At 41.9% G+C, this 12,771-nt stretch overlaps 1 protein-coding gene across 1 annotated transcript in view; it reads right to left on the bottom strand.

The window, feature by feature from the left end:
* Window positions 1–7,194, bottom strand: part of ELK3 (ETS transcription factor ELK3) — a 37,148-nt gene extending 29,954 nt beyond the window's left edge. The window contains exon 1 of the mRNA XM_064702103.1: window positions 6,800–7,194. The gene's annotated coding sequence lies outside the window, so the exon portion shown is untranslated. The remainder of the gene's footprint in view (window positions 1–6,799) is intronic.
* Window positions 7,195–12,771: the final 5,577 nt, after the last annotated feature.

The following is a 12,771-nucleotide window of genomic DNA, read 5'->3' as shown; positions in this document are numbered from 1 at the left end:
GCACAGTCAGCATTGTTGCGCCCTGCTCCCAGGGAATCCAACTGCTCTGTTCTGTGAGGGTTTTTATCACTGAAGGGGCAGTGCTGAAGGAGTGCTGCAGCCATATATTCCACACTCACAGTTTGCTGAGCTGACCACACACGCCACTTGCTCTGAGTCTGCTCTGAGTCACCAGACTTCACAGAGGTCTATATCCAGAATCCAAACCCACATTCCCATCTCAGCTATGTTAGTGTAGCATGGAAGAAACTCTCTGAAGGTAGTCAACTTTCTCCAGATCTAACTAACTGAGCTGCAAAAGGAATTTGTTCTTATTTTCTAAATGCTTTTTAAAGATTGCTTCTTCACATGAATTACTGTTAATTGCTGGGAGGAGATAATGGTGGTACTTCAGTCTATAAATTTTTTTGTTTATGCTGTATTGTGACTTGATACAGCAAAGGCCACTCAGCACTACCGCAACATAAACATTTAAAAACAACAGCACACATTAGCTTCCTTCTCAAAAAGCCTAAACTGAAACACATCTGATCAATTTTCATTTAAAAAAACAACAACAAAAAGGAGAAATATACAGAGACAGTAAAGAAGTGCTGTCACCACATTAGAGGCAAATGGATGTGAAATAGAAATCTGTTTTCCAGATGAACTATCAGCTGTGTTGCAAAATAAGGATGGGAAACTTATAGGAGGACATTTGATTGAAAACATTTAGATCCTTTAGATGAAGGATATAATCCAAGTCCACCCTTTTGTGTACAACTGCTAAAGCATCTTTTACACAAACATTTTTGCTCGTTCACTAATGTTTTCAGAAAAGCGCCATTGTGTAAAATAGTAATGGGACTTTGGACTTAATACTTAGGTTAGAGCCTAGAAAATCTTTACCAATTTTACATGACCGGTAATATTCATAAAAATTCTGTATTATTCATTACATAATTTAATAACTTTGAAAAATAAAAGACAATGTGTAAGACATGAGTTTTCCCCTTATGGTACTTCGAATGATCTTCATGTTAGGAGCCACAAAATAAGAAAATTGTATACTTTAAAGCTCAAAAAACTAAGACAGTATTGCTTGCACAAGAGCCAAAACACATTAACATGTAGTAAACATGGTATTTGCAAAGATCATTCAAGTTACATTCTGAATCTTCAAATATTGGGTAGTAAATGGGAAAGCAGAGACACAGACATGATTGAGTGACTCTCTGAAATAGGTCAGGGGGAAGCCATGGAATGGGCAGCATCACTCACACAGTACATCCTGACACTGCAAAATTCAGAGCTATGAAAGACTAAGAGGACCCTTCACAGAGCAAGCAAGAGCCACTGCGGTGCCTTAGTTACATTTAACATGCACCCAGTCTCAGTGCATTAACAGAAGTGCTGGCCCACTCAAAAGTAAATACATGCCTAAGTGCTCAAACAAAGTCAGTTTGTGGCTTCCTACAGAGACTCTTGTCCTGAAGATCCTGAGCTGTATCTAACTGCTCAGATGTGGACAGATCACATGCTGCAGTCTTCAAAAACCTTTCTTTACATAGTTGATTGATATTTATCTCAAAAGTCCATCGGTGTCCTGTCTATAACTGCCACCATACACTTGAACAGTTTTCAACACTCGGCCCGTGCATGTGGGGTCAGTGGACCTTCCTCCTGACAGTGAGGCTGAAGCACTGCAGCACCACCACTGCGGGCACAACTGCTCAGAAACAATTATGGATCCAAAGATACAAGAAGGACAAACCCCACTGCTGTAGGCAGCAATCACAGCAATGCCACTTGAGCAAGCAGCCAAAAATCAGACACGGTGTTGAGAACTCCATAACAGTAAAAAAATCCCTTATCATTTTCAGCTGAGTTGTACCTGCCTAGGGCATGGCAAAATTGGCCTCCTATATTCTTAGCTGCCATATAACTTTAAAATATTACTTAAATATTTCATTGTCTGGTATAATATGAGATACCGCCCAGGAATCGCACCTATCAAGCAGACCGACAGCTCCAGGGTACGTTTTGGTAGTGCAAAAAAACTACCACAGTATTCATAAAAAATAAAAATGCAGAACTGAATATACAGTTAGTAACTGGCATTGAATTAGCTGCCAAGAAGTGTCTTTGTGATATTTTTGTACCCATGCTCATTGGCGGGTGTTTTCTTTAGTTCTTGCTTTTGGAAAAGCTGAAAGTCTCCTTCAAAGAGCTTTTAAATTAAAATCCACTCTTAACAACAAACCCGTAAGAACCTGAAATGCGATACAATTGCTGGCACATAAAATCACAATGCATCAAAGAAAGTTTTAAGGACAAAGATGAATTTATTTTTCTGAAGTGCACAGCTGAGAGGCACTTTGTGCTTCATCTGCTTTATTTCCATCCATGCAGCCTTGTATTTTGTGGTGCAGTGAGATGGACTTCCTGTGCCTACACCTTGACATTCTCCTCAAAATCATGACTAAATCTTTAATCACTCATTCTTCAACATGAGAATGAATGTATTTGGTCATTCAAGAGCTCTTAACAGCCTCCAGAATCCTCACTGATTCATTTAACAAGCCACAGATGAAGTAAACATCTGTCTAATGATTCAAGACGATGAGATTCCCCATTGTGGGGAACACCGAGGAGAAGGCCAGGGTGAATCAATCCAAGGATACAAGGCGACTTCCACAGGCCTGTCAGGACAGCCTGTGGCATGAGCCACTGGGTGTGGTCCCCGAGCACAGACAGCAGCTCCAAACCAACAGCGCTCTGAAACTGGCCCAGGATAACTGTCCTATAATCAGTGCACAGCTCCAAAATGGATTCCAGCAGCAGCACCAGTGCATGGGAGCCATCTCCACCAGAAGAATGCCATGGACTGATAAATCACCTCATTGCACAAAGGAGCTCAACCTGGCATATCTTTATAGGAAGTACTAGCTCATTTATCAGTTCTTTATTATCTTAGATTATTTAGCATTATGACAGAGAACCACTCAGAGAGATAATGGTAACTACATGAACTTACAAATATTAAATGATGTCACCAACTCACTAGTTAAAATCCTTTTTAATAAATAAATGCATCACAAGTAACTATGTGTTGGTGCTCCCACCCTTATCATGCACTCCCTTATCTTTAGTAGCCAAATGTCTGTTTATTTTGATACCTATTTCTGTCTTCTGAAGCAACATTGTTGTGATGTGACTGCATTCCCAAGGCTAAGATTTGTATTTTCTGTACAGCTCAAGGACCTCCATGTCTGTGTTGCACACAGCTACCTTCCTACATGCAAATATATGAGCCTCAGAGCAAGCAGCAAGCTCTGTGCACCTTGGTGAACATGAAAATTTACTTTCATTCTGTGCTAAGTCTTTCAGAACCAGTTTTTGACCAATATTTGTGTTCACTTGACCAATAATAGCTGCCCCTAAGAATAACTCTGTCATGAATACCTCCATCCCAAAAAGGGCACTACAAAAAGAAGGCAAAGTTTACATAATTAGATTTTATGCACAGCAAATGGGAAATACTTCAGTCTTTGGAGTGATATACTTGATTTCTTCCTATGGCTTAAGTTTAATGAAATAACATTAAGTAGCAGGAGCAAAGAACCACTGTGAATCAGTAAGCACTGAGAACCACTTATGAATAAAACAAAATACACTTTTGTTTTTACATATGGAAGTGTCCATGTGTGTGGTGTGTTATAAACAGTTACAAGGAAGGCTGAAACTGAGTTTCTCCCCTGAGACTGAGTTGCTTATTTCAGCTGTTGCATCTAGGTGGAGTCGGTGATATCAGAAAGGATATAAAACAGTGGATATAAAACAGTTTTTTTCTTTTTAGGAACAACTCAAAGAGTTGATTAGGAAAAATCAAGCTGTAAGCAATGGTTGTAATACTGAGCAGACAATATATACTCCTAACACATTTTTAGACAGGTGAAGAATAAAATTATATTTACAATAAAAGCATCTTTAATACTTTTTTTATTATTTGAGTGGAAACTATCATGCATTACATGATATCTGGATTTTTTTTTCTATTCTATTCAGAACTGTTGTATTTTTAACACATCTATAGATTACTTCTCATTCAGCCTTTCAAATTCACAGAACACACAACACAAAGTACACTACTACTACATCTGTTTTCCTGAGGACATCAAAATGTTTTCCACTTAAACAAACACAACACACAAAACATATATAGTGTGGATAAACTACATATATATATGTATGTAAGTATGTATGAATGTGTGTGCTTCGTCTACTCTGATTCAGCCGACAGCACACGAAATTCCAGCAATATTTAACACAATAAGTGAACAATTTATTGTCCATATTTCAGAGAGAGATAGTGGGAGCCAGGAAACACTCCTCAGTAAGTTTTGGTGCTGTACACCACACCAACTGCTCCATAACATATTCAATGGGTTTTTGAACATTATGTCCAGTATTGCACTTCTTTCTATAAAACTGAGAATTTTACAAAAGAAATAAACCTCCAAAACTGAAAAATAATCCCTTGCTTCCTGATGGCTGCATTTGATTGAGACAGAGATTAGGCATTGTCTGGTTTGTACACTATTCTAAAAATTCTTCACTGCCCTACTAGAAAATCAAGAGACATCTGTGTCTGGAGATTGTGTCACTAATCCACTAATAGAAGTCCTCTGTGAAATGATGTTAATGAAGAACTTTTCTGTGCACTTGGACATAGGAAGTGCAGGAAACACTGCAGATCTTCTGAGGTAAACACGTGATATACTGCAAGTACTATTTTTTTGCATAATATTTGCAAATTAGTTTAATGCTATCACATGATAATTCAAGTAAGTAGCTTGGTGTTACGTCCTAATGCATACAATTTTATTCTCATTTATTGACATTTCCTTCAGCTAAAAAACACTTGCAAGCAAGAATCCATTTTCTTTGTTTGCTCCAGACTTTTTTTTCCGCAAAAAGTTGTTGCTTCTAATTTAAAGATTGGTGGGGCAGGGCAAAAATCTTTGTAATTCTGAACATAGGCTTCTTTCATGACCATTATGAAAGCAAATCATCATAAAGTAATTACACAAACCACTAAATCAAAACTGGTATGTATAAAATCACTTCAAAATAACATACGTAAAGCACCACCACAGGAAAGCTATGTGGGTGAATATATTTTTCAAACGTGGCCATCACCTCAGTATCTTGGCTCAAAATTTTTCAACTTCGCAGTTACATGCAATTGCCAGACATGCACAGAACATGTTTATCATAACAGAGACATCTTGCTACCCCATTTATATGTTTCACCCTATGGAAATATTTATGCATAAATTAATCAGAAATAATTGAAAAGTCTGTATGAGCAAAATACAAGATGAATCACGGCTTTCGGCTTGAAATGAAATGCAATGATTGACTTTTGGAGTCCTCATGACCTAAAAGATGCTACATTATATAAAATTGTCATAGCACTACACTCCTAAGTAAATAAAGATGTAACTTGTCTCCCTTTCAACTGCAACGTTAGAAAGGCTGACAGGGCTTCACAAAACCCTCCTGTGTTAGGGAACGGAAACTCCTAATGAGATTAGTTGGTGTGTGTGCAGACATTACTTAGCCATGACTAAATGGGCTCTCTTCCTGCAGCCAGTGGAAAATTCAGGGAACTTTTTCCCCCTGCAGCATCAGAGTCCCTCTAACCTTCAGCAAAGCCAGATCCAACAACAACTCTCCACTTTCTCTCCCTTTCTCCCTCTCTCTTTTTTTTTTCCCTTCCCTTACAAACATTTTTTGTGTTTTTCTTTTTTTCAGTTGGTGGTGGAAACTATCCACGTCTGCCAAAGGGGTCGGGGGGCAGGGGGTGGCTAAGAAAAGAGGGTGGGGGGAGGTCCGGGGAAAAGGCAGAAGACTACAAAGGAAACTGTAAAAAGGAGCAAATACATAAACCTGAGAGGGAGAAAACCACAGAGTTTCTTTGTGAGCTGCAGTGACTCATTTTCAAGATGTTGTCTGCTGCCAGTTTCAAACCGGAAGCGCATGGCAATTAGTCTTGCTGTTTCCAGACAAGCCAGAAACTCTCCCGACACTTTTTTTTTTTTTTTCCCTTTTTTAAAAGCCCCTTCTGCAGTTTCTGCAGGAGCCTTCCCTTCCCTCCCCCCGCGCCCTCCGCGGCCCCGCTCGGCCTCGCAGCGCCGCCGGGGACCCCGCGGCGCCCCCGCCGCCCTGACAGGCACCGGGCGGCCCCCGAGCGCCGTGACCGGGATAACGCTGGGAGGGGGCGGCCCCCGGCACCGCCAGCCGGCACGGCACCGCGGGGAGCGGGACGCGGAACGCCCCGGCACCGCCGAGAGGCTGCGGGCGGAGCGGGGTCCCGGGGCTCCCCGCGACCCCCGGCGCCTCCTTCCCGGCCCTGCCGCTCCTCACCCTCCGGCATTTGCCCCCCGCACAAACACACACGGTCCGTGCCCTCACCTGCACCCGCAGCTCCAGGAGGGCGGCGGGGCCCCCGGGGAAACCCTCACCGGGGCGGGGGCCCCTGGGCGGCGGGAGCCCCCTCGGGCATCCCGGCCCGCGACTGCCGCCCCCCGCCCCGCTACAACCGCGCTGCCCGGGCCCGACCCCGGGGCAGGACCCCTGGGCTCCCCGGCCCCGTGCGGGGCTCCGAGCCCCCTCCCGCGGGGCCCGGCAGCCTCACCTCCCTCCCGCGGGCTGTCCCCGCTGCTGCCACCCCACCAGCGGCCTCCCCTTCTCCTGCCCACAGCCCCCCAAACTTTGCGGGAGCCGGGGCGGGCGCAGCAGCACTTGTACCTACCCAGCGGCTGAGGGACTTTTCCGCTCTCTCCTGGTAGTCTAGAGGGAGCTGAGTAAAATTCCCTGTTTCTCCATGCTGACAGTCTTCTGCAGGCTCTCTGTTGCTCTAGTAATGAGATCCTGATTTTGTTTTCCCTTTTTCCTTTTTTTCCCCCTCGGGCCGGTGTGTGTGTGTGTGTGTGTGTGTGTGAGAGAGAGCGCTGCCCGTGAGAGGCAGCGAGCAGGAAGCCGGGGCAGGCAGACAGCGGCCCGGCTCACTTCCTCTCCCGCACTATTCCCCGGGCGGTTTGCAGTCTGTGTAAACAGCCTTTTCCTCCCCGCGCCCCTCGCTCTGGCCGCCGATGTGCAGCATGGCTGTAACACAAGACACACGCATAGTACAGCGGGCAGCGCCGACTCCGCCGGCTCGCCGGGAGCTCCGCGACTCCCCCGACCGCCACCCCTTCCTGTGCTACACCCCCAGGGAGGAGCTTCCCGCCGGCCGCCCCAGCTGCTCGGGCCAAAAGGCACCCGCGTTTCCCCGGGGAGCACCGGGGAGATGCTTATGAACCCCTTGGCCATCCCGGAGGATGGTGGCGGCTTTGGCCCGGCAGACACGGCCGCCTTGGTCCCACCGTGCTGGGGCTGGGGTCACCGTGGAGGGGAGCGTTGGGCACCTGCGGTGGGGTCACTGCGGGTTGAGGGGCTGGTGGGATGCAGTGCCTCGCTGGACACTCGCTGGCCACCTCCCAGACTGAACCTCGCAGGGACAGAAAAGTACAGAAGCTGTGCAACACGGTAGAGCAACTTAAATCGAGGGAAATGGCATGTTAAAAATCAAGGAGCACTTAGCATCACGGAATAACAGTTTTATTTGGTTTGGAAGGGACCATTGACAGTTGTCCTGTCCAATTCCCTAGCAATGAGCAGGGACATAATCAGCTTGATCAAGTTGTTCAGAGCTACTGCTGCAACCTGACCATGAATGTTTCCAGGAATGCAGCACCTCCACATCTCTGGAAAACCTGTGCCAGTGCCTTACCACTGTTATTGTAAAAACATCTTCCTTATATCCAGTCTGAACCTATGCTCTTTTAGTTTAAAATTATTTCCCCTTTTCCTATTGCAAATTATCAAACACAAGCACAAGGATCTTGCAGCTCCACATCGTATCTCAAGAGTCAGATCTGTGGCAGCTGATTGAGGTTTAGGTTTTGACCTTCAAGCTGTAGACCTCAGATATAAACTGTTGGGTTGGATTTATTAAAAGGGACATATTTCCAGTATTGGGAGTTTACATAAATTTTGTGTATTCTTGTGTCTCATATATCAGCATTTATAACTTTATTTGGAAATTTTCAGAGTGAGTGACATTATCTTCTGTCTGCCTAGAACATCAGTGATTTCAAGGCATAATACTTCAAAACCAGTACTGCTATTTCTTTTAATAGTAATGAGGTTTATCATTCCAGCACTGTAACTTCTATTCAGACTGTTTTTGATGAGCACTGACATAGAAGCTGTGATTATTTTTATCACTCTCTTGGTTTGTTGCTTGCAATGTCATTGGGAACACAAGTATGTTTGGATGGATTTAAAGAGATTGTCACAGCAGCAACATCAGTCAATAGCATCTGAACAGAGGTATGGGATCAAATTCAGTCTCTTGAGAAAGTCCATCGGGTTTCCTCCTTCTTGTCTTCTAACATGCCATAGAGGAGCAAGAATAGCTGGGTACCAGCACACCAGATAATGGAATTTTGTCTTTTTTCTTAAAACATTCCTTTTCGGAAGTCACTCTGAATTTCAGAATAGAGATATGAGGTCTGATAAAGCCTCATTTTGTGTTTTCTAAATAAAGAAGCATTGAAATCTTTAATTTCAAATGGTATATTTCCTAGATTAAATGTACAGTGGATAAAGTCTTTGCTGCTAGCACTAGTTTAAGTTGTGAGGATTATAAGGAAACTACAGCTGAAGACACAGTTTTGCAAACAAGGCAGTCAGAGAAATTTTTATGGTATCAAAATGAAACGCTGGACTGACAGCAAATGTAGAAGATGAATACTGGGATGACCAGTATTCATCTTCTACATTTATCTTTTATTGTCTTTCTGACCAAGAGGTGAAGCAGATATACCACAGTTGCCTTGACCAGCTATTGATGTGGAGATCTGAGAGAAGAAACTGTCAAAAACAGTACAAGTTCTTGTCTTCTACAAATCAGACTATGTCTCTGAAATATGTTTAAAACCTTTTTTTCCTCCAATTTCCTATGCTGTACCTGTTTACAGCACCAATTTTTGTGTGTGTATTTTTTTGCAACACCAATTTTTTTTTAATCTAGTGAGATAAGAAACCTAAATAAGGCTGCCATGGTGGAGGTCAGGTGACTACTGGATGAGGGCTTTTCATAATTACCCTGCAAAATCTGGAGTAAATAGTGCAGAACTCATTTAACAGAATGAAGACACCAGGATGTGTTGGAAACACAAGCAATTCAGAAAGCTCTGCAGGAAGTGGAAGAAAATGGGAGCTTTTGGCCAGGGCTACTGATCATAGCACTATGGATGTCATAGGAAAAGTATTTTTGGAAGCTACATCTATGTCTTGATAAAAACACTGTGCTTTCCAGAATGATTGCTGAAATCTCCTCTGCAATATCTGCCTGACCTGATTAATCTACACTTCGAGTTAACCTTAAGAATTATCTGATGTAAAAATACAAGATGATGAATGAGGAAAACAGTATGTTTGTGTTGTGTAGGAGCTTTCTTCTTCTGTTTTTCAGTAAACTTGTCAGTTGACATAGTTATTAAAATGGTGGTTATATTTTTAGCAGAGTCACTAGTCAGCTTCTGTGTCTCATTTCACATCCATTCATCAGCACATGATATCATTACAACTGTTAACTGTGCAGTCTTAGTTCTGTCCTCAAGCTATGAAGATCTGAGGGTTTAGCTTTGGGAATTGTTGTTCCTCACTCAGATTTGGTCCAGACAACAGCTGTTGTACTCCCAAAGGACTAAGTTTAACTGAGACAGCTCCCTTCAACCAGTAAGGCAGGTTACTGCTGCTGAAAATCCTAATCTGATGGGTTCAGGCAATCCTAGAACAAACATATGCACCCAGGATGTCTCTGTTTACCTAGAGACTGTGTGATTTGTAGGAGAGCCTGTATTTATAAACCACTCCTGCTGAAAAAATTGCCCCAAAGCATTCCTAAGAATAGTGACTATAATTCTGCCTCATTTTATTAGATTACATCAATTAAGAAACCAGGCTTTGTCTGTCTTTTCAGATTGTTTCTCCTGCATTTTTAAACTGTTCATAAATCTCATGTGCTGCTGTAATTAAACAATCTGAGAGAAGGAAACAAAAAAGTAAAGGTAGATTTGCTGTCCTCTAGATCTCTGTTTAAAGCTCTTCGGGCTGAGACTCATAAAGGGGTTGGTCTAGGTTTTAGTCTAATTTTACTCTGAGCCTTGAATCCCTCCGTAATAAAATTATTAAATTAAATTACATAATTGTAATGTCACTTTGTGGTATACAATTTTCCTTAAGTGTACATACATGCTTATAATCACATGTAATTATCAAGAACAAAGTTGAAAGCAGTTAGAAATAATTGTTGTTTCATTTAATATTTTAAGTGCTAATATATTTAATGAATGTATACATTGTTTCATCTTCTCCATGATTTTTTTATTTCTTTCTAGATTACAGGCTTTGCAGTGAAGAGGCTTCAGATTTGTGTCTGCCTTTAGGACAACAAACGCAATTGTTCTGTGGGAGAAACACTCCTAACCATTCTCCTCTCTTATTTTCTAGCAATTCTAACTTGGGTAACCACCTGACAGGTTACAGGAGGATTTCCAGGGAATTTTGGAAACTGGGTAAATAAAAACAAATTGCCTGAGTTGAAATGACAGTCTAATTCATGTAAGACTCTTGGTTGCCATTCACAACATATTATTTAAATGTTTTGCAAATGTTTCATCAATACTGATGAATGTTGCTCTAGGAGGTTTGGCTTTTCTCTTTCACACTCTCCTGTAGCTGAACCAGCACAGACTTTAGAGCCAACAACTTCATTACTGCAAAAAGCCCTGGGGGATCCACACTGCTCACAAAGTGGTCAGACCCTCAGTTTTATCTCATCTCACTGGCAGCTTCACTGGCAAGAAAAGTGCTGTGTGCAATACTGTAGCTCCAGCATATAACACTGACTCTAAATCCGCGGAAACTCAAGGGACGAGGTTGCACAGTGTTTCCCACAAGCATTTCTTCCTGAACTTTTTGCTGAGCTATCTAGAGTAAAACTGTGGGCTTTAGAAGAAGTGATGGCAGACATCAACAGAACGGTGCTTCTTCTTGAGAAACTTCTTGTTCAAAGTTGATTCGGATTAGTGGGAAAAAAATTGCATGCTGCCATCGAAAGCTTCAAAACTTAATGTCACGTTTTCTGAAACAAAGAAATCGTGCAAGTTTTAACCTAAAATATTTCCTGTCAGAGACAGGAGAAGGGCTAAGTGCTTCTTTACACTGTGAAACAAGTATACTGTACAGATGGTAGGACTTTGGCAGGGAAGCAGGAGCCTCTTCTGTCTTCCCAGGGATTTCTTTTTCCCTTAGGGAGCATGGTCTAGTCCCTCGTGACTGTCTGTGAATGAGAGTTGTTGTTAGGTTGCAGTTAGAGATCTGCCTTCAGTCTTAAGAGAGTGATGTTTTAGAGACCCCAAGGTTTTCCTCTTCTCCCCTGTCCACCCCCGGAAGGCTGTGGTGCTTGATCAGGAAGGAGTGTTTGAGGGAAATGACTGCTTTTACACTCCTCTTCCTCTGGCACATTTTGCTTTCCTGAATGCTTTGCTTTCCCTGTGTGCTGTGGAAGAAAGCACATGACCCAACATGTTTCAAGTAAAAGCATCATTGCGTGTGCAATTTCATTAGGTTTGCCTTCTTAGTGAAAGGTTTATAAGGAATTACATCCTGTGTGCAGTGTAATTGCCTATGGTTTTTTTTGTCATTTAAGGAATGTGGTGTCACTCTGTATTGAAGGAGCCTAGAGCATCTAATGAGCAACCCATGAAAACAAGGAAAGAGGATTCCATGAATCTCTGACTAACCATGAAGTCTAATCTAACTGCAAAGATTAACTATTTCAGGTTTCTCTTAAATCTTCCAATCTTTTCTACAGCAATTTCTTTTCCAAGCTAATTAATTAAAGGTCTGAACTGGAACTATTGCTGCATTTTACTGGTCTCTTCCCCCACCATTTTCCATCTGTCTATTTTATCCTCACCTAATCTCTAAATATAAGGGATCCAAGGTAATTCTACTGACAAATATCACCATAGCATCTGAACATAATTAAACTGCTTTTACTGCTCTCAAATGCTTTTGGTCAACTGGAGCACAACTCACTGCCACTTCTGGTCAGTCCGCACTAATTCTAAAATTTTGAAATGGTGAATGAAATTGAACATATTTTACCTTCAATATGTGACCTTACAGTTTTATGTTTCCCACTATGACACACACTTTGGGACACAGGTCTACTTAAAAATTTCAGATAGGTGAAAATTACAACAATTAAACAATTTGTTTATCTTCTAATTATTGTGTATTTTATGATAATGTTCCAATTAATGTATTTTTGTATTTTGTAGTTACAAAGTTAATTATGCATGTTCTTGGTGATGTGCATTTTCTAATATAATAACTGATGTTTTCTTAAAGCCCTTCCTGTTCTCATACTCCATAGCCATAATTATAAACCTCATATAAAAGACACTTTGGAAAAGCAAAGTCTTCAAAAATGTTCAGTTTTTCGAAGTCAAAACTAATCCTTTAACCAGTCATTGGTGCAGACCATAAAGTACACAGATTATGTGTTTCTTACGGGAAATGACAGCTATTAGCATAATTGTAGCTCCATTCTGCTTGCTAGAAAATCCTTTTTTCTAAGTCATGTTACACAAAAAAGTGTTTAAA

This window comes from Zonotrichia leucophrys, chromosome 1A, assembly GCF_028769735.1.
Source record: "Zonotrichia leucophrys gambelii isolate GWCS_2022_RI chromosome 1A, RI_Zleu_2.0, whole genome shotgun sequence".
Classification (NCBI taxonomy): Eukaryota; Metazoa; Chordata; class Aves; order Passeriformes; family Passerellidae; genus Zonotrichia; species Zonotrichia leucophrys.
This window is presented reverse-complemented; position numbering and strand designations above follow the sequence as displayed.